We start from the raw sequence: 23711 nt of genomic DNA on the forward strand, positions 1-23711 counted from the left end.
AGCAAAGCCTCACCTTTTATAATTTTTATTCAATACTCCTCTATTACAATGAGTGTATACTATTTATAAGACATGATTCAAAATAGAAAATATAAAAAACGTACTAAATCATAAAACCCTAAATAAAAGTTTATTTAGTTTGAAATTAGCAAATCCAAAATAGAAAAATAGATAAAAAACGTTCTAAATAATAAAAGCTCTAAATTCAGGTAGATTTGGTCTGAAATAGCAACGCTAGAATAGGAAAAAATCTCTATTAACTGATATAAAGCTGGAAAGTCAATCAGCCATTAATCAACACCATAAATCACGCCCAATTAAGCCAGATCGGCCCTCAGTAGCTTGGATTAAATTTATTACGCCTTTATCTTTCTTTGGGCCAAGCTTGGAATATCCTGCATTAGAATTAGCTCAAATCTCTTGAATCAGCCCATTAAGTGCTTCTTTGATCTTTTTGGATCTTGTTATCGTAATAGGCCCAACTTGAACAAGCAATGGATCATTGAATGCTTGTTGATTTTCATCACTAATAGTGTGGTGTGCTACCATACACCTAAACATATCACTTTAGATATTTTTGAACTTTTAACCACAACCACACAAACAAACACTAAATCAAACACTCCCAACCCCACTGCTCCCTCCCAATCACAGTGCTCTCTCGGTATCAAGCTCAAAGATTCAAAGGTACGTCTCTCTCTCTCTCTCTCTCTCTCTCTCTCTCTCTCTCTCTCTTATATTCTTCCTTTTTAAACCTTTCTTTTTTTACTCTTTTTGAAACCCAATCCTCAATCTTCTTCTCTTCTTAAGGAAAAATGCATGTACGCAGCGGAAAATAAACGGATCTACTTCATTCATAATTATTAACATGTACTATGTAAGTTTCAGAATATAGAACAAGAGAGTGTACTTTGAAGCGGTGAATTTCAAAACTCAAAATCAGAAGCACTTGGGAACACTTTCAATCTTCACTCCATTTCCACTAACGCCCAAGATGTGTGGTCTCTCAATCAATTTCAAAAGGACAATGATAGAGTGTCTCACTCTCATATACACACCACTTCACAATGATGTTTCTCTTTTTCATATATTAAAATTCTATATGTTTCTCTTCTTATAACTGATTATCTAATTGGGCTAGCCTTTTGGGCCTTTCCAATTGGGCTTAAGTGTGTGGCTTGGAGTGAGACCAAAAGGGACCAATAAGACACTAGCTCCAATGGGCTTTGGGCTTTTCTGTCAACTCTTGACAAGTCTAAAGTTACTATTAACTATATTTAATACCACTATATAAATATAGTTGCACTCTAGGCCTTATTTATTAATTATATCTCAAGACTTTATTGTACATGCAACCCCTTCATAAAATATTCGTAGTAACACAAAGTCATGAATGTAGACTGCCACTTTGTAAATTACTACATCTTATCTTTGAATACCCGGTTTAATCCTTTAAGTTATTCATCATATATTTATGAAATCCAATTTCATAAATATATACTCTAGCAACAATTTACTAGAATAGTTAGGCCTAACATTCTGAATAACAAACCTATTAAACATATCTCAAGAGAATATTTTGTATCTCCGTTAAGAGACTATGAATTACATCTTGAGAATATATGTTTCATCAACATTAATTGTGGTTGCCCAACAGACTGAGGTTTTGATTGTAACTCAAGATCTCACTCCTGATACATCAAAGCAACCTACATCTCATGATCAAGTCCATTATTATCTCAGGATTAAGAGTTCATGTAAATACAAATCGTGAGTTTATTATTCATTTTACAGTCGTTAGGAGAATAATAAATCTCACACCGGTCCAGTTCAATATATTTTAACTCTTGAAACATATCAACATATCAACTAGAAATCTCCATTTCCATGATCCAGACAAATCATCTTAGTTGATATGTTATAATCTTCGCAGATGAAATGCCCAATTTCATCACCGACTACAAACTACAATTCTGAGTTTACAAAGAACTTGTGATTTATATCTTCTGTGACTTTTCACATAAATCACATATTATGCATCTCATGGACTATATGATAATGTCTCAATATTCATGTTACCTTTATTTTTAGATAATAACAAAATAACTTTATTAAACACAATATTAAGTCATACATAATATCATAAATAATAACATACATAATATCATATAATAGGATTTAAGGGCACTAATCCTAACAATCTCCCACTTGCCCTAAAGACTATTGTGCACTAATTTAACTCTCATCTCCTCCAAATGTGACTCGAAAGTCCTTTAGGGCAAGGCTTTAGTAAAAGGATCCGCTAGATTCTTTGCACCATCAATCTTTGCTACTACCACATCTCTACGAGCAAAAATGTCTCTAATGATGTGATACTTTCTCTCTATGTGTTTTTCTTTTTTGTGGTTCCTTGGATCCTTGGATTGTGCAACTGCTCCACTATTATCGTAGAACAATGTAATAGGAACTTGCTCAATTCTCATAATACCAAGATCAGAAAGGAATTTTTTGAGCCAAACAGCCTCCTTTGCTGCCTCACAAGCAGCAACATATTCGGCTTCCATGGTGGAGTCTATAATACAAGATTGCTTAACACTCCTCCAACTTATTGCTTCACCTCCCAAGGTGAAAATACATCCCAACGTGGATTTTTCTGAAATCTAGATCAGACTGAAAATCTGAATCTGTATAGCCAATGGGAATCAAATCCTTACACCAGTAAACAAGCATATAATCTCTCATTCTCCTAAGATACTTGAGAATATACTTTACAACTTGCCAATATTTTGGTCCTGGATTTGATTGATATTGGCTAACCATGCCAATTGAATAACAAAATATCCAGTCTAGTACAAAGCATGGCATACATGAGACTTCCTATCACAAAAGCATAAGGAACCTATCTCATCATGTTTTCTTCCTCTTGAGTCTTTGGCCTTTGGTCATCAGATAGAGGAACTCTATGTCTAAAAAGAAGTAATCCTTTCTTAGAGTTTTGCATGCTAAACCGTTCTAGAACCTTATCTATATATCCATCTTGTGACAAACCTAACATCTTATTCTTTCGATCTCGCCAAAGCTTGATCCCTAGAATATAGTTAGCTTCGCCCAAGTCCTTCATATCAAATTGGCTTGACAATGAAACTTTAACTGATGACATTACTCCTACATCATTTCTAATTAGTAGAATGTCATTAACATAAAGTACTAGGAACATTACTACTTTATCTTGATGTCTTTTGTACATACATGGTTCATCAAGATTTTGTTCAAAACCAAATGATTTGATTGCCTGATCAAATCTGATGTTCCATGACCTAGATGCTTGCTTAAGTCCATAAATGGACCTTTTCAACTTGCATACCATATGCTCTTGGTTCTTTGCTATGAAACCTTCCGGTTGCAGCATGTAGATTTCTTCTTCAAGATTGCCATTAAGAAATGCAGTCTTGACATCCATTTGCCAAATCTCATAATCATAATGAGTAACAATGGATAAGAGAATTCTAATAGATTTAAGCATGGCTACTAGCAAAAAAGTTTCAACGTAGTCAATGCCTTCTTTTTGTGTATACCCTTTCGCCACTACTCTTGCTTTAAAGGTTTCAACCTTTCCATCTATCCATCTCTTCCTCTTGTAAACCCATTTGCAACCAACAGGTTTAATGCCGTTAGTCGCCTCTACAAGATCCTAAACTTGATTGGAATACATAGAATCTAATTCATATTTCATAGCTTGAACCCAATGATGTGCATCTATATCATTTATTGCTTCATCATAAGTGTATGGATCCAATTTAGCCTCTTCTAAGATAGCTTCATAAGTTTCTCCCAAACCTATAAATCTCACAAGAGGCCAAATAATTCTCCCACTACAACGAGGCACCTATGTACTAGACATCTCATGAGTAGTATCTTGTGGTGTATTTAATACAACCACATCATCCATAGTTTCATACATTGATTGTTTAACTACAGGTTCATTCATTTCAGCCAACACAACTCTACTTCTAGGGGTAAAATTATTCATATAGTCATTTTCCAAGAATTTGGCATTTGTGCTAACAAATACTTTATTATCCTTATGACTATAGAATAAACCTCTAACTGTTCCTTTTGGATACCCTACAAAGAAATCCACTTCTGTTTTAAACTATAACTTGTCAGACTTTCCTTTTAACACATGTACTGGACAGCCCCAAATATGGAGATGTCTCATACTAGGCTTACGCCCATTCCACAACTCTACAGGTGTTTTAGGAATAGACTTCGAAGGTACTAAATTCAGAAGATACATTGCAGTACTTAAGGCATATCCCCAAAAAGAAATTGGTAGAGTGGAATAACTCATCATGGATCTAACCATATCTAAAAGAGTCCTATTACTTCTTTTTGCTACACCATTTTGTTGTGGAGTTCCAAGTGCAGTCAACTGGGACATAATCTCATTTTCAGTCAAGTAATCCTTAAAATCTCCAAGAAGGTATTCGCCACCTCGATCAGATCGAATGGCCTTTATGCATTTACCCAATTGATTCTCAACTTCAGCCCTAAACTCTTTGAACTTGTCAAAAGTTTCGGACTTCCGTTTCATTAGGTACACATAACCAAATCTAGAGTAATCATCAGTGAAAGTAATGAAATACTCATAACCACCTCTTGCTTGGATTGACATAGGCCCACATACATTTGAATGTACTAATTCTAGCAAATCTTGAGCTCTTCTACCTTTTGCATTAAAAGGTCGTTTGGTCATTTTACCTTCCAAACAAGATTCGCAAACTGGAAATTCATCAAATTCCATGGGCCCCAAGAGTCCATCTTTGATAAGTCTTTGAATTCTGTTTGAATTAATATGACCCAAACGCAAGTGCCAAAGATATGCTTCACTAGTAGAATAGAACTTTCTCTTTAATGATTTCACATGTGAATTATTATCTAATTCAGAATTGTATAATTCATGCTTATCATAAGTTAAAATATAAAGATCATCCACAATATTGCCAGAACAGATAAACATTTTATCCTTCTTTATTACAACATTGTCTTTCAGGATAATACAATGCCCATGTTTACCTAAGTAAGTTGTAGAAATTAAATTCCTACGAACATTAGGTACAAATAGACAGTCTTGTAATATTAAAACCCTAGACTCAAAACATAAATTAACAACACCAACAGCTACAACTAGAAATCTACTCCCATCCACTAAAGTAAGAAACAATTCCCCTTCATTCAGCTTTCTAGTCTCCAAAAACCCCTGTAAAGAATTGCAGATATGATTAGTATAACCTGAATCCATACACCAGGAATCCATAAGATTCTATACCAAACATATTTCAAGAAGAAATGAAGTTTTCATACCCTTATTCTTGGCAGCCTTAAACTTTGGACAATTTCTATTCCATTGTCCTTTTTCACCACAATGGAAACACTTTCCTTTAAACTTCTTTCCTTTAAACTTCTTTCCTTTGTCGGCAACTCCAAAGGCAATTTGCTTTACCATCCTGCTTAGTGAAGTCCTTCTTCTTCTTTTTCTAACCCTTGTCTTTCTACTTAGGTTGAGAAGTAGAAGCTTCACCCACATTGGCTTCAACACTAGAAGTACCAAGGATGCCTTCCGCCGCCACTAACTCATTCACTAATTCAGACAAAGAATAAACATTTTTATTCATATTATAATTCAGTTTGAATTCCTTGAATGATTCCGGTAGTGACTGGATTATCATATCCACTTGGGATTCTCCATCAATGTCGGCACCTAAAATCTCTAATGTATTCAGATTAGAGATCATTGTAAGACAATGCTCCCTAACTAAAGTACCTTCAGTCATTTTGGTATTATAAATTTGTTTCATGGTTTCTTGCCTTGTTGAACAACCTTACTCACCAAACATCTCCTTCAAACTATGCATAATGTCTGAAGCTAGTTCTACATTCTGTATTTGATGTAGAACATTTGAGATAGATGCTAGGATATAGCACTTGGCCATTTCATTAGATTTCTGCCAACGATCATATCGTTGTTTTTCCTCAAGAGGAGCATCTAATGAAGGAAAGCTAGGACGTGGTTGAGTAAGCACATATTTGTGCTCTTCAGCTGTTAAAACAATGTCCAAATTTCTTCTCCAGTCAACATAGTTGGATCCAGTCAGTTTGTTTTGATTAAGAATATAAATAAGTGAGCTAAATGATGCCATGTTCAAATCTGAAAATAATAAACATGAATATAATAAGTAAACTAGACATTATCAATTTAACATATAAACATATAGTATGGAACCTTAATAAAACCATAACACAATATATGCAACGACAACCCAATCCCATATTCAATATCCCTCAGCATAGAGTGAACATTAAATACTATGATTGATTGAGAACTATTCTCATTATTAGTGCTATCATGATAACTCTTATCAAACACTAATAAGATGCCGTTTTACATTTAGCCTCTAAGTAATAATAGTAAGAACTCAGCATAGAGGATACTATAATACTTAGTTTAGTATATACCATTGTCTAGAATCGTGTGTAGCCACATTTCATTCCTTTAACAGGCTTATTTTGTAGTACCATGATAAAACACCCTCCGCATGGAATGCAAAGCTCGCAGCTAAGACAAGGCATTTGATCAAACCACTATAAACCAAGAAATCCAATTTTGTAGAACCATGAAATAAATACTCTCCGCATGGAATGCTAAGCTCGAGGCAAAGACAAAGTATATATTTCACACTACTATGAACTAACAATGGATGCCGTGAGATCCAACCCTTGTATCTCTCTCGCACTAGATGTTTTAGATAAAGGTTATTAATTTAAAACATGCATAAAAAAATTACACATAGCCTTGCACTTTATACATTTGAAAACATTTAGAAAAAGTTTAAAATTCCATTTAGTGGCATTTTCGCGGGTAGCTCGCGACTAAGCTCTTCCCGCGAAAATGAATTAAAGGAAAAAATGAAAACACAAAATTTCAGAAAGAGAGTTTCGCTACTGTCTCGCGAGTGTTTCGCGAGTAGAGCTTAGCCGCGAAAGTTTTTACACAAAAACAAAATTCAAACAGAAACTTTCGCGACTGTCTCGCGAATAGCTTGCAAGTAAGGCTTACCCGCAAGAAACTCGTGTTTTCAATTTTTAAAGAGAAGATCTGAAACGTTTCCAACGATTTTCCATGAACAAACAACCACCATATGAACATAATAAATGGAATTTAATATCAAAACTGAATTTCATTGATGCTATAGCCTTAAAGATCAATTTAACATACTTAAATTCAAATTTAAACAACATCATAACATCAATATCAGTTTTTATCAAATCATAGTTTCAACAACCATGCAGAAAATTAAATACATATGCAATCTTCTAACATAATGAAACTATTATTTCTAATTCCAAAACTCACAAAACATGTTATACAGATTCAAAATGAAGACCACTCTGATACCATTTGAAGGAAAAATGCATGTACGCAGCGGAAAATAAACGGATCTACTTCATTCGTAATTGTTAACATGTACTATGTAAGTTTCAGAATATAGAACAAGAGAGTGTACCTTGAAGCAGTGAATTTCAAAACTCAAGATCAGAAGCACTTGGGAACACTTTTAATCTTCACTCCAATTCCACTATAGCCCAAGATGTGTGGTCTCTTAATCAGTTTCAAAAGGACAATGATAGAGTGTCCCACTCTCACATACACACCACTTCACAATGATGTTTCTCTTTTTCATATATTAAAATTTTGTATGTTTCTCTCCTTATAATTGATTATCTAATTGGGCTAGCCTTTTGGGCCTTTCCAATTGGGCTTAAGTGTGTGGCTTGGAATAGGACCAAAAGGGACCAATAAGATACTAGCTCCAATGGGCCTTAGGCTTTTCTGTCAACTCTTGACAAGTCCAAAATTACCATTAACTATATTTAATACCACTATATAAATATAGTTGCACTCTAGGTCTTATTTATAAATTATATCCCAAGACTTTATTGTACATGCAACCCCTTCATAAAATATTCGTAGTAACACAAAGTCATGAATGTAGACTACCACTTTGTAAATTACTACATCTTATTCTTGAGTACCCAGTTTAATCATTTAAGTTATTCATCATATATTTATGAAATTCAATTTCATAAATATATACCCTAGCAACAATTTACTAGAGTAGTTAGACCTAACATTCTAAATAAGAAATCCATTAAACTTATCTTAAGGGAATATTTTGTATCTCCGTTAAGAGACTATGAATTTCATCTTGAGAATATATGTTCCATCAACATTAAATGTGGTTGCCCAACATACTGAGGTTTTGACCATAACTCAAGATCTCACTCCTGATACATCAAAGCAACCTACATCTCATGATCAAGTCCATTATTATCTCAGGATTAAGAGTTCATGTAAATACAAGTCGTGAGTTTATTATTCATTTGACAGTCGTTAAGAGAATAATAAATCTCACACCGGTCTAGTTCAATATATTTTTTACTCTTAAAACATATCAACATATCAACTAGAAATCTCCATTTCTATGATCAAGATAAATCATCTTAGTTGATATGTTATAGTCTTCGTAGATGAAATGCCCAATTTCATCACCAACTACGAACTATAATTCTGAGTTTACAAAGAACTTGTGATTTATAACTTCTGTGACTTTTTACATAAATCACATACTATGCATCTCATGGACTATATGATAATGTCCCAATATTCATGTTACCTTTATTTTTAGATAATAACAAAACAATTTTATTAAACACAACATTAAGTTATACATAATGTCATAAATAATAACATACATAGCATCATACAATAAGATTTAAGGGTACCAATCCTAACATCTTCCTCTTTCTCTCTTTTTTTCCCCTTATTCTGAAACCCACGACACAGTCACATAGCTCCTCTTTCTTCTTTTGTTTTTTTTTCTTTTCTTAAACTTGTTCCATTCTCTCTCTCTCTCTCTCTCTCTCTCTCTCTCTCATTTTGAAACCCACAACCCAGTCAACAGCTCCTCTGTTTCTTCTTCTTCTTCTTCTTCTTCTTTTCTTAAACTTGTTCCATTTTTTTCCCTCATTAATGAAACCCAAAGCTCCTCTCTTTCTTAGTTGGGCCATTCATGAAAAAAATAAATAAATAAATAAACATGTATGAATGTATGAAATTATTTATGTGTTAATTGTTTAGTAACTTTAATTACTTTAATAGATGTCAACATAGCACTTAGACTCATATTGAATTTTTCTTAAATTTATTAAGTGAGTAAACTATTAACTAATGTTAGTAATTAGTTATGAGGCATTAATGCATTATGGCTACTGGAGATTCAAATTCAAGAAAAGATATTGCATGGAAGTATGCGTATCTAGCTAATCAAAACAATAAAAATGATTTAACTTGCAATTTATGTGGGAAAGTTGCAAAAGGAGGGGCTTATAGACTTAAGCAACACTTGGTTGGAGGTTATAGACCTATTGTTGGCTATCAAAAGTGCCCTGAACATGTGAAGGAAGATGTTAATCAATATACGCTGAGAAAAAAAACAGAAAAAAAGCAAGTAAATTTGACGGCTGAATTTGATGATGTCGCTTTTGATGAAGAAGAGGAGGATGAGGTTGCTAAAGTTGATGCTCGTGGCAAATGAGTGCAAAATGTAGGTGGCAGTGGCACTAGTAAAAAGAAACCAAGGCATGTAGGTCCTATGGATGCATTTGTCTCTCCTCCTAAATCAGCAAAAATGGGAAAGAGTGGAAAGGGGGTCCAAACAACAATTAATGATGCTTACAAGAAAGAGTTAAGAGAAAAGGCTTGTTTTGACATAGCAAAAGGGATGTATGAAGTAGCGATTCCATTCAATGCTGTTAATTATGATAGTTTTAATGCTGCAATTCAATCCATTGGACGATATGGAGTTGGTATGAAGCCCCCAAGTTACCATGAAGTGAGAGTTCCTTTATTGAAAAAGGAAGTGGTCCACACCAATGATAAAATGAATAGCCATAAAGAAGAATGGGCAAGAGCTGGATGTTCCATTATGTCTGATGGATGGAAAGATAAAAGTCATAGATCTTTGATAAATTTTTTGGTGAATTGCTCTAAGGGAAGCATGTTTATCGAGTCTATTGATGTGTCTTCATATATGAAGACCGGAGAAAGGATGTTTCAACCACTTGATAGCATGGTGGAGAAAATTGGAGAAGATAAAGTTGTACAAGTTATAACTGATAATGACTGAAGTTATGTGATGGTAAGTAAGAAGTTATATATAGAACTATATATCTTAATCTCATGAAATTAGAAAATAGTATTCATATTTTATTTTTATTTTTTCTTAATTGTTACTAATTGTTATACTTATATTTTTACATTATTAGGACGATTATTGAAGGCAAAAAGACCTCATTTGTATTAGACTCCATGTGCTGCCCATTGTTTGGATTTGATGTTGGAAGACATTGCAAAGCTTCCTACAATCATGAGAACAATAAAAAGGGCAATTAAGCTTACTGGGTATATATATAATCGAACTGGTCTCATAAACATGATGAGATAGTTTACAGGGCAAAGGAACTTGCTTAGGCCCGCTAAAACTCAATTTGCTAAATCATTTCTCACATTATCAAGTATACATAAGCAAAAGGAAAACTTGAGAAAGATTTTTACTTCAGAGGATTGGACTTGTAGCAAGTGGGCAAAGGAGCTAACAGGAAAAAGGGTGGCTCAAACAGTTCTAATGCCTACATTTTGGAACACTGTTGTCTATAGCCTTAAAGTGTCAGGTCTTATTGTTCGTGTGCTTCGATTGGTTGATGAGGAGAAAAGGTATACCATGGGATACATTTATGAGGCTATGGATCAAGCTAAAGAAGCAATTGAAAAATATTTTAATAGACGGGAAGAAAGATACAGAGAAATTTTTGAAATAATAGATCGAAGGTGGGACTGTCAACTCCATCAACCTTTGCATGTGGCTGGCTATTTCTTGAATCTAGAATTTTTTTATGATAATCGCTCTGAAATTGAGTGAGATGAAGAGGTGATGGCTGGCCTATACAAATGCATACAAAGGTTGGTTCCAAACATTAATCAACAAGATAAGATTCTTGAAGAGTTGACATTATATAATAGAGAAGAGGGCCTCTTTGGGTTGGAAATGGCTAAGAGGCAGAGAAAGAAAAAAGCACCAGGTATTTGCTTTGTTAGCTTTTGTTAGTTGTTACTTATTAGTTTGCCCATTTTATTAAATGGAAAAATTATTTAGTTCTTATATAGTTTGAGTTAAGGGTTAAGACTTAAGAGTTAAGACCATTTTTTATTTTCCTTAATAGCTGATTGGTGGTCTGCTTATGGAGCTTCAACTCCAAGTTTACAGCAATTTGCTGTAAAAGTTCTTAGCCTAGCTTGTAGTTCATTAGGGTACGAGCAGAACAGGAGTATGTTTGAACATGTGAGTGACTAAAAAGTTAGGGACTTAATTGTGAAATTTATTTCATGATTTAATAATCATGATATCATCATCTATGCATATTAATATATGGCTATATGGATTGTGTAGGTGCATAGCAAGAAAAGAAATAGGTTAGCACAATCCCGGGTGAATGATTTGGTATATATTAAGTACAATAGAGCCATGAAGCGGAGATATAATTTGTGTGACACAATTGATCCAATCTCCTTGAAAGATGTAGATGATAGCAATGAGTGGTTGATTGGAAGAGTAGAAGAAGATGAAGTAGAAGAATTTGCTGAAGATGATCTTGTGTTTAATGATGATATTTTGACATGGGGCAGTGTTGCTAGAGCTTCTGGAGTTGAAGAAGAAAGATTCAACTTCAGATCAAGAATGGGACCATTAGGACAAGCTACAGGCTCAAGTTCTAGTTTACAACATGCTCCTTATGATGGAGATGAAGATGATGAGGAAAATGATGAGGGCTAAAAATCTTGTGATGAAAATGATGATGGTCCCTTGCTTGATGAGGATGATGATGATTATGTAGATTAGGATTTCATTGCATATTTGCATTGATTTTGTTAGGCAAAGATATTGATTTTGTTAGGCAAAGATAACATTACTTAACATTCTAGTACTTTTTAGCCTTTACCTTTTTGCTTCTATACTCCTATTTTGATTCAACCAGGTTTTGCCATCAAATATCATGGTTGCATATATTTTGTAAAGCATAATAGAATTATATAAATGTTATATAAATTATATAAAATGTTTTATTGTAATTTATATGATTAAATTGATCACTTGATTGTTGCATTGATCATTAATCTTTTTTTTTTTTAATTTATTAAAATTTTTTAAATGTGCGCTTCACATCGATTAGGCGCGTGCTTGTGCTTTGCGCTTTGCGCCTAGACTCCAATAGGCCTTTGCACTTAAGTGCGCTCAGGGATTTTAACAACACTGCTCTAATCACTTTGATACTGCAAGCATGCTGTATGATGATATAATCAAACAATGCCAACAATGGATTAGTCAACAAACACATTCATTTAAAAGTTAGTGATATTACAATGATTAATGTTACACCAAGTGTGACTTAAACCAAGCCAATAACCTCTATAGACAGCAAAAAAACACATAATAAAAATGACAAGGTAAGGGCTGTACAAGTAATTGACAAAAGGAGTTTGATAAACAATTGAGACAACAATAAAACATCGCGTAGGACTTATCTACAATTGATACTTGATAGTAAAGCAAATATGTGGTTACATAATACATATGCATACTAAGATAATAAAATATACAGCTTAAGTGAAGATGTAGATAATAAAATGTCAGCACAATAAAACCTACAACTCTAAATTTATAAGAGTTACCTTGAGCACAAATCTTTGCAACATAGGGGTTGCCGTAAGAAAGGAAGTGCAACAAGGAATGCCATCCATGAAAAGTCGATGTATATCCAATTTCAGTAGCCTAAGATTTCTTAACTTTGGTAATTTGGGGAACCTGAAAAATCTCCGAAAAATTGAACCAAGAAAAAATGGCACATTCATAAACAAACATTATCAGTATGAGAAAAATAAAATTATATATATATATATATATATATATATATATATATAGTTAACAATCATGAAATTTTTTTGACTAACCAAAATCACTAATTCAAGTGTCTCCAGCTGAGAGAAATAATGTGAAATTGGGCAACCATTTTTAAATAAATAGCCAACGTGGCCACCCATCACAGACAGAGAAACAAAATTGGGAACATCAGCTAAAAGGATCCTTGTTGTCTCACCTCCAAAGTATTCGAAAGAAACCAGATTTATAGCATGAATCTGAACGTGTTTGAGATATTGGCAGTATATTATCTTTAAATGCTTTTAGCTTGGGCAAAGGGCAAGAAGTCTTTAAATTCATTAGAGACCTTGATATCTCCACATGTAATATTTCAATGAATGGGCAATTAGATAAAATATATTCGAGAACTTCCCCAGTCACTTCCACAGAAGTCAAAGAGAGGTCTGTTTAGGATTCAAGACTGTAACTCTGAAGAGGCTGACTAGTAAGAGAATATTTATGACGCCCAAACGTCAACAAATTCAATGAAAGCCTTTTAACTTTTTTCTTATTGAAAATCTAATCCAATTGTCAAGTACCACCGAGAATGTCCCATCCATGTCAAAGAAAACTCTAAACTCATCTATTGTATCACCTTGACGCAATTCCAATACATCATTTACCCAAACAATAAACTTAGATCTTTCAGAAGACAATGCCGTCCTAAAGTCAGCAATAATCTCATGACACTTGTATTTCTCCCGCACAGTTTGCAACCTTGATTTATTGAAAACCAAGTTACAAGTCAAAAATGTCCACAAATATCTCCACCTTCTAGACAGGATACTTGTTCTCAGCCTTTCTTCCAACTTCAATAATGACAGAATCGAGACAAGAATTTCATCTGGCACGTCATTTAACCGATCTTGGGACAAATTGGTTCTCTGAATATTAGAGGTAGTGTATATTAGCAAAGACTATAACATATTTTTGTAACTTTTAATCAAATAACCACCAAAAAAAAAACGAGAGTCAATAAAATTTTGATTTCGGGTAACGAAATTTATCACCTTTTGGTGTGTAATTTTAGAGCTGGGATGAACTATCTTTGCCAGGTTAGTCTGTCTCTTCGCCGTCTAGCATAGGACTTTAATAAATATAATAAAGACTGCAGCACAAAGAAAAGATCAAAACTTTAGTCGATATTGGCTGAGACCAGAGTCTGTCAGCACATCCAATGTTTAAAATTAAGTAATGAAAAAATAACTATCAAAATAAAATAGAGAAAATAAAAAGGGCAGGATTTTTAGGTACTACGAAGGTTATGAGAAGAACAAAGAAGTTATAGAAATAAAAAAATCAAAACACACCAATTTCGGAACCTAGATTCACATACAAGCAGGTAGAAAGAAGACAAAAATTAAAAAAACAAAGAACTAAAAGAAAAAAATTATACAGGGACTCACTCACCATAGGTGGCGGATATGTCAAGACGGGCTTTAATTTTGTTTCTTTTCTTTTGGGCCATAATGGGATGAGCTACTTAAATTGTTAGCTTCTCTAGAAGATCTGAATCTAAATATTAGTCGGTCCATTTAAATTGTTAAAGTAATAGCATCTAGTTTTTAGAAAATATATTATTTTATTATCTCAAAAGTTATTTTATCTATTATATAATATTATTTGACAATACACTAATATTTCAACTTTTATTTTACTATATAACGCATTAAAATAATATTTCTACATAATAAAACAATATAACCCAAAATCATCTTGTAGGGACATTGGGCCCAGTAATTTATAAAGGATGACCCAAAAAATCTCTTGGACTAAAAACCCAATCCGAGGACATCAAATGATTTAGGGTACATGAATGTACCTCGTAAAAGAAAATGCTATGTAAAGATGTGATAACGTGTGAACAAATTATGTTCGAGGAAAGCTTTGTCCTCGGATAGTAAAGCCGAGGTCATAGGAAGAGAGGTTTAATATCCCCAGGGTATGTTATAGAAATTCCTGTGGTTACAGGAAGACACTGTACACATAGAGAACAATAGAAAGGGCGGTGGGATATCTAAGGTAAAGCTGCTACCACCGCCCACACATTAAAGACTCTGCAATTGATATACTGACTACATTAATGGAGAAATGAGACCTAAGCATGAGGTTTGGAACTTGGTCCCTGATCCTAGAGGACTTCAGGGAAATTTGATGGGACAAGTATCTAAAACCAGTGTTATAACCATGAGGTGGAAGATGAGAATGGAAAAAGAGGGAGTATAAATAAGAGAAAAGACCTTCGGAAGAAGGGGGCTTTTCTTTGAGAAAGAAAAAGAATAGTATAAACCATTGTAATCGACCTTAAGAAACAATATTATAAACTATCCTCGGATTGTGTCCAAGGAGGAGCTTTCATTCATATTATTACAGATAATTCCTTATTTCTGCCATTGGGCCCAAAGCCTTTTCTTTCTTTGTTGTTTAAACCACCTTTGAAATCTAAATATCAAGCCCACTCCCTACAAATTTATTGTAAAAAGGCCTTTCAAGCCCTTTTCCTTTTGATTGTGAATCGGGAGTTCGAATTGTGTCCTTACAATTGGCGCCGTCTGTGGGAATTTAGTCTTTGAAGAGGTTTAAAACATCATGGTGGGATCAGGACCACAACATCGTGCAAAGTCTGCGAGCTCCCAGCATGAGGATCACTCCTTGCATCCTGAGCACGAAGAGAACTGGGAAGGTAGTGTACATACTACGCACACTACCAGAAGTAGGAGTCATTCACAAGGGGGAAGCAGAGTTCTTCATGAGGAAAATACCAAGCCTATGCAGAAAGAAATTGACAGCTCAAAAAGGAAATTACGTCACGAGAGGCAAAGGCGAACTCCTTCTGTCTCCGATCCCTCTTCGGAGGGTTCCGAGGATGACAATTACAGGCAGAGGTCCAAAACTCCCCTAGATGAATCTTTCTCTTGCGAGGAAGACAACCTGCATGGGCAGCAGGGTAGGAATTATTCTTCTAGGGGCTTGGGAAATGATGCAATGGGCAGGGCGTTGCACCAAATCTCCAGGTCACCCTTCATATGCAAGTTGGAGGAAGGGAGGCTACCTCGGTTCTTCACACAACCGGCCTTCACTATTTACAATGGCCGAACGGATCCTGTGGAGCATGTGAGCCATTTTAGTCAAAGAATGGCAGTACATTCCAAGAATGAGACTTTGATATGCAAGATTTTTCCCTCTAGCCTAGGGCCCGTGGCTATGAGATGGTTTGATGGCTTGAGGGCAGGCTCTATGAATTCTTTCAAGGAACTTACTAGGGCATTTGGCTTTCGTTTCATCACATGCAGTAGAGTTCCTCGACCTTTGGATTCATTATTATCCATGGCCATGAGGGAGGGGGAAACCCTGAGAACGTATTCAGACAGGTATTGGGAGATGTTCAATGAAATTGATGGGGACTTCGATGATGTGGCGATAAGGACCTTCAAGGTCGGCCTACCTACGGAGCATGACTTGAGGAAATCTTTGACAAAAAAGCCTGTCAGAAGCGTGCGTCGACTCATGGATCACATCGATGAGTACAAAAAGGTTGAAGAAGATTAGCAGCAAGGAAATGGTAAGACGAAGGTTATCCCTCAGGAGAGGAGGGATTTCAGGTCGGACAGATACAACAACAACAGGCCTACAAGGGATTTTTCCAGATAAGCCGGTCCTACAGCCCCGCAGGTGGTCAACACCGTTTTCAAGGAACCAGTGCAGCAGCTGTTGGAGAAAATCAAGCATGAGTCATACTTCAAGTGGCCCAACAAAATGGCAGGGGACCCTTTGAGACGCAACCAAAATCTCCATTGCCATTATCACCAGGAGAGGGGTCATACCACCGAGGATTGTCGAACTCTATGGAATCATTTGGAGCAATTGGTTAAGGAGGGAAAGTTGAAGCAATTCCTGTATCAGCCTAATGGGCAAGGAAACCACTCAGGGGCTGCAAACCATGGTGGTTCTTCGTCAAGGCCTCCTCTAGGTACAATCAATGTTATTTTCGCGGCACCTGGAAGGACTGGCTCAACTCCTTTTAGGGTGATGTCTGTGGCTCGAATCTTGGCCGAGGAGTCAAGGGATCAGCCGAAGAGGATTAAGGCGAATATCCTACCAGTTTTGGGTTTCTCGGAAGAGGAAAAAATCAGGACTATCTAGCCACATGATGATGCCTTAGTTGTTACCCTAAGAATAGGGAATTATGATGTGAAGAGGGTGATGGTCGATCAAGGCAGTGGCATAGATATCATGTACCCTGACCTGTTTAAAGGGCTAAATTTAAAACTTGAAGATCTTATGGCTTATGACTCTCCCTTGATAAGCTTCGAGGGAAAGGCTGTCATACCAAAGGGATAAATTAGGCTGCCTGTACAATCAGGCCTAGAGGTGGTAGACGTAGATTTCATTGTAGTGGACGCCTATTCTCCCTATACGGCTATTGTGGCAAGACCTTGGTTGCATACTTTGGGTGCTATTTCCTCAACCTTGCATGTCAAGGTTAAATTTCCTTCTGGAGATAAGGTGGTGGAACTGCTTGGGAGTTAGTCTGTGGCTCGACAATGTGTCACGACTGCAATTCTGCGTCAACCTGAACTGGAGTCCTCGGCCTCGGCTAGCGGAAAGTCGTAGCAATCAAAGCTTTTGGCCACTACCAAGGTAGATGAACCTACATGTGAAGAATTAGAGAGGATTCTCATAGACGATGACCCTGAAAAGTTTTTTCAAGTGGGGGTTCAATTGCCACAGGAAGAGAGGACAGAGCTGATTTTGTTTTTGAAGAAAAATATGGATGTATTTGCATGGAATGCTTATGAAGCCCCTGGGGTTGATCCGAGTTTCATTTTTCATCATTTAAAAGTCAATCCAGCTGTAGTACCATGGAGGCAACCACCTCAGAGATCCTCCAAGGAGCATTCTGAAGCTGTGAAGGAAGAAGTGCTTAAACTCAAGAAGGCGGGTGCTATCAAAGAAGTTTTTTATCCTGAATGGTTAGCTCATACGGTGGTGGCAAAGAAGAAGAATGGGAAGTGGAGATTTTGTGTGGATTTCACAAATTTAAACAAAGCTTGTCCGAAGGATTCTTTCCCAATGCCTCAGATTGATCAGTTGGTAGATGCTACTATTGGGCATCCTTGGATGAGTTTTCTTGATGCTTTCCAAGGTTACCACCAAATACCTTTAGCTGTAGAGGACCAGGAAAAGACTGCATTTGTCACTCCTATAGGAAAATATCATTATAAGGTGATGCCATTTGGTTTGAAGAACGCAGGGGCTACCTAAATAAGGATGATGACGAGGATGTTTGAGCCACAACTGGGAAAAACTATCGAGGTATATGTGGATGATATGGTGGTAAAGAGTAAAGCAGTTTCTACGCATTTGGAAGATCTGAGCAACATTTTTCAAACGCTGAGAGAGTACAAATTGCGACTCAATGCCTCTAAATGTTCTTTTAGCGTAGGGTCGGGCAAGTTTCTAGGTTATATGGTAACTCACCGGGGAATTGAGGTGAATCCTGCACAGGTCAAGGCCATTAGCAACTTACACCCACCTCGAAATCCTAAAGAGGTTCAGAGACTAACAGGAATGACTGCTGCCCTCAACCGATTTATTTCTCGGTCTGCGGACAGATGCAGGCCTTTCTTTCAATTGTTGAATAAATGGAAGGGTTTTGAATGGACCGAGGAGTATGCGGTAGCTTTTCAACAACTTAAAGAATATCTCTCGCAACCACCTGTTATGTCTTGACCAGAAATTGATGAAGTTCTGTTCGCCTATATTGCAGTAGCTAATCATGCAGTAAGTTTGATTCTTATACGGGATGATGATAACGTACAGAGGCCAGTTTATTATGTAAGCAAGTCTCTGCATGAAGCCGAGGTAAATTATTTACCATTAGAGAAAGCAATCTTGGCAGTGATGCATGCTACGCGAAGGCTTCCCCATTACTTCCAATCTCATACAGTTGTTATTCTAACACAACTCCCTCTTAAGTCTATACTTCGAAGTGCAGATTATACAAAGAGAATTGCCAAATGGGAAACTATCTTGGGGGCTTTCAATATCAAGTATATGCCTCGCACCTCTATAAAGGGGCAAGTCATTGCGGATCTTGTGGCGGAGTTTGTTAAGCCCTCATTAGAAGAGTATATTAAAGGATCAGGCATGGACAAAAAATCAGTAGGCATGATTTCGTGCAAAGAGCCACCGTTGTGGAAAGTGTATGTTGATGGAGCAGCAAATCAAAGAGGATCTGGGGTGGGATTAGTTTTGGTATCCCCTGAAGGAATTACTTTTGAGAAATCTTTGAGATTGGGATTCTCGGCCACCAACAATGAAGCTGAATATGAAGCCGTCCTCGCTGGAATGAACATGGTTTATAAGATGGGAGGGAAGGTAGTATAAATGTCCTCAAATTCACAATTGGTGGTAGGCCAAGTGGAAGGGAAGCTAGAAGCAAGAGATTCAAGAATGCAAGGATACCTAACCCAGGTCAGGTATATGCAATCCAAATTTGAGTCCTTTTCTTTATTGCATGTGTCCAAGTGTGGGAATACTTATGCTGATTCCTTAGCCACACTCGCAACGTCCTCGGCGCAAGGCCTACCTCGGGTCATCCTTGTTAAAGATCTGTGGAAACCCAATGGGACGAATAATAATGCCACTCGAATTCTTCAAATTAGGACAGGGCCTAGTTGGATGGATCCAATTCTGACATTTCTCAAAGATGATGTCTTGCCTAAAGAAAAGTCCGAAGCAGATAAAGTTCGCAGGAAAGCACCTCGGTTTTGTCTGTCCGAGGATCAGAGTTTATACAAACTCTCTTTTTCGGGACCATATTTGTTATGTATGCACCCAGAAGCAACGAATTTACTTTTGGAAGAGTTACATGAAGGGATTTGCGGAAGCCATACTAGAGGAAGGTCTTTAGCTCTAGAGCCCTTGCCCAGGGCTATTGGTGGCCCAATATGCAGAGAGAAGCACAGGATTATGCAAAGAAGTGTGACCAATGTCAAAGATTCGCTCCTAACATACATCAACCAGGAGGTGTTCTTAATTCTCTGTCTAGCCCTTGGCCTTTTGCTCAATGGGGCTTAGACATTGTTGGACCTTTCCCAAAAGCAGCAGGAAATAGGCGGTGGCTCCTCGTCGGAATGGATTATTTCACCAAATGGGATGAAGTTGAGCCATTGTCAAATATCAGAGACATGGAAGCAAAAAAGTTTGTATGAAAGAACATTGTCACCAGGTTTGGAATCCCTCATACTCTCATTTCAGATAATGGTTTACAATTTGATAGTAAGGCCTTTAGGAAATACTGTGGTGATCTAGGCATCACGAATAGATATTTCACTCCAGCTTACCCTCAAAGGAATGGGCAAACCGAGGCCATCAATAAAATGATAGTTAATGGACTCAAGAAAATGTTGGGTGATGCTAAGGGAAGATGGGTGGAAGAACTGCCACATGTCTTGTGGACATATCAAACTACACCACGGAGGTCCACAAGAGAAACACCCTTCTCCATGACTTATGGAGCCGAGGCAGTAATACCTCTAGAAACTGGGTTCCCAACACTAAGGAAGAACTCCTTCACTCCAGACAGCAACGATAATCTATTGGAGAGAAATCTAGACTTAGTTGAAGAACGATGAGAGAATGACATGGTTAAACTAGCTTATTATCAACACAAACTCAAGCAGGGGTATGATTCTCATGTCAAACTACGGCCTCTTGCACCTGGGGACTTGATACTGAGGAAAGTTTTGGGTACAACAAGGAACCCAGCATAGGGAAAATTGGGGCCCAACTAGGAAGGACCTTATCGTATTACCTCGGTCGCAGGCATAGGGGCTTATAATCTCAAAGATCTAGATGAATATGCTGCACAACGTCCCTGGAATGTAAATAACCTATGAAGGTACTATTGTTAAATGTAAGGCACTTCGGCCATTTTTATTGACACTATATTGCGTTCATTTTTTTTTCGTTTATCTAAGTATCAAACTGAAGCTTGGTATGCCTAGATCCTCGGACCGCATACCTCGTCTAAATTGATATTTTTTATCAAGTGTTAAACAGAACCTTAGTTATGCCTGGTCCTTGGATCATCTACTTTGGGGAAATTAACATTTCAGTTAGTTTATCTAAGTATCAAACTGAAGCTTGGTATGCCTAGATCCTCGGACCACATACCTCGTCTAAATTGATATTTTTTTTATCAAGTGTTAAACAGAACCTTAGTTATGCCTGATCCTCGGATCATCTACTTTGGAGAAATTAACATTTCAGTTAGTTTATCTAAGTATCAAACTGAAACTTGGTATGCCTAGATCCTCGGACCACATACCTCGTCTAAATTGATATTTTTTACCAAGTGTTAAACAGAACCTTAGTTATGTCTAGTCCTCGGATCATCTACTTTGGGAAAATTAACATTTCAATTATTTTTTACCAAGTGTTAAACAAAACCTTAGTTATGTCTGGTTCTCGGATCATCTACTTTGGGAAAATTAACATTTCAATTCTTTTTATCAAGTGTTAAAAAGAACCTTAGTTATGTCTGGTCCTCGGATCATCTACTTTGGAAAAATTAACATTTAAATTATTTTTTCCAAGTGTTAAACAGAACCTTAGTTATGTCTGGTCCTCGGATCATCTATTTTGGGAAAATTAACATTTCATTTCTTTTTACTAAGTGTTAAACAAATTCTTAGTTATGTTTGGTTCTCGGATCATCAACTTTGGGGAAATTAACATTCTTTTTCTTTTCATTAAGTATCAAACCGAAGCTTGGTATGCTTAGATCATTAGACCATATGCCTTATTTAAGTATTTAACAAAGCTTACTAACGGTTTTTGACCCTTAGACGTGCCCCATCTAAATGAAATTCAACCACTTATATCTTAAAGTCTCCCTGAGATAGTGATAAATGGATAAAAATCCACGAGCATCACTTAATGCATCTACAAACATATTGAACATGTCTATGGTATAAAGTTCAATCCAGGTTGTTGCTTTGACTTTAGTAAGTTAACAAGGGTAAACGGATTACTATTCTAAATATAGCAAAACCAATATGAAGTGGTATGATCAAGGCAAAACAAAGGCAAAAAGCATCAAAACAAAGAAAGTAGAACTTGTGCTTTCATTAAATTCAAAATTCTTTGGAATTACAAAAGTACTTGCGAATTATCAGAATTACACTAAGAAGAAATAAAGGAAAGGCTGAAGACGAGAGAAGAACAATCACTGCTTCAACTTTATCTTCAAAGGGCCTTTAGGGTCTTGAGGAAGTTGAGGCTGCACCGAAGACTCATCAGCAATTCCTTTGCCTTTTGGATCATCCTTCAAAGTTATCGGATTCGCTTAATCACCCAGCACGTCCTTAGAAGACTCATTAAGGTCACTTGAGGGCTGTGTGTCCTCTAGTGCCTTTCCTTCTATTGGATCAGCTTGCTTGGGGAGTTGATCTTCAGCAAGAGTAGAGCCTTCAGCCAGCTCACCTTCCTTATCCTCAGATGGTAATTGGGCAGCATCATCATCAGCTTGAGGAATGTCAGAGGCTCAAATGGCTGGAGGATAGTAGACACTCTCTGTTTTCCAAAGAGTAGAAGAAGCATCAACCCCAGCTTGGGAAAGTGCCTCGTTCCACACTTGGAGGCAGTAATGCCTGCATACTTCAGGAACCTGAGCCTTGAAGGTTTCTATGATCTCCTTCACACCGATCTCATAACCTTCCTGTTCAACTTGGTCTTTTGCATTCTCGGCCTCTTCTCTTGCCTTTTCAGCCTCTTCTTTTTCTTGAAGGGCTTTATCTTTGCTCTTGATGACCTCCTCTTTGACCCACTCAAACTCCTTCAAATCTTTTTTAAGTCCCTTAATGAGCTTTCGTGCTGTAGTAAGATTCTCATTACTTTGCCTAAGCAGCAGTCGTTGGTCCTCGGTTTGTTTGGTAGTTGTTTTGAGAGCAACCTCCAAACCTGACTTCTTACTCTTTGCCTTAATCAGTTTGTCTGAGACCTCCTGTAACTTTTTCTTCTGCAGGTCCGAGATCCTTTGGGCAGTTTCGCGCCTTGATTCTTCGACCCTCAAAGATTTGTATGAGCTGATGGCGATCTCTTCTGCCCTATGGGCAGATTGAACAGCCTATGAACGAAAAGAAAACAATATAAAAAAGACAAAGTTATAAGTTTTATGAAATAACAGGAATAAAAAATGGGCAAGGTTTAGAAGAGATACTTACCATGGCAAGTTCCTTCTTTAGAATCATAAAGACATTGTGGTCTCTTTTCTTTCTGAGCTCACCCATGTCCTCGAGGAGCAGCAAAGCTTGCTCCAATGCGTCTGCTACGCATGCAGTAGTCCCCTCATCAGAATTTCTAATGGATGCGTCAACAGTAATGGCACGGTCATCCATAGTCATGTCAGGGAGCCAGAGCGGAGCGTGTATGGCCACGTGAGATTCGGCCCGTTTATCTGACCTCGTCTGCACGATGCAGGCCTACTTTCCACCTTTTTCAATCTCAGGCTCTTTAGGAAGAGAGCCCTTTCCTACCTCCATCACTTCTTTTCCTTTTTGCTGATCCCATTTTCTTTTAAGGTCAGCCGGATTGGTACGCTGGGGTTGG

The 23711-nt window shown here is 36.8% G+C and overlaps 1 pseudogene; it reads right to left on the bottom strand.

The window, feature by feature from the left end:
* The window catches only part of LOC142629041 (putative F-box/FBD/LRR-repeat protein At5g56810), a 31480-nt pseudogene extending 7974 nt beyond the window's left edge, over window positions 1-23506 (bottom strand).
* Window positions 23507-23711: the final 205 nt, after the last annotated feature.

Source organism: Castanea sativa, chromosome 3 (genome assembly GCF_040712315.1).
Source record: "Castanea sativa cultivar Marrone di Chiusa Pesio chromosome 3, ASM4071231v1".
NCBI lineage: Eukaryota > Viridiplantae > Streptophyta > Magnoliopsida > Fagales > Fagaceae > Castanea > Castanea sativa.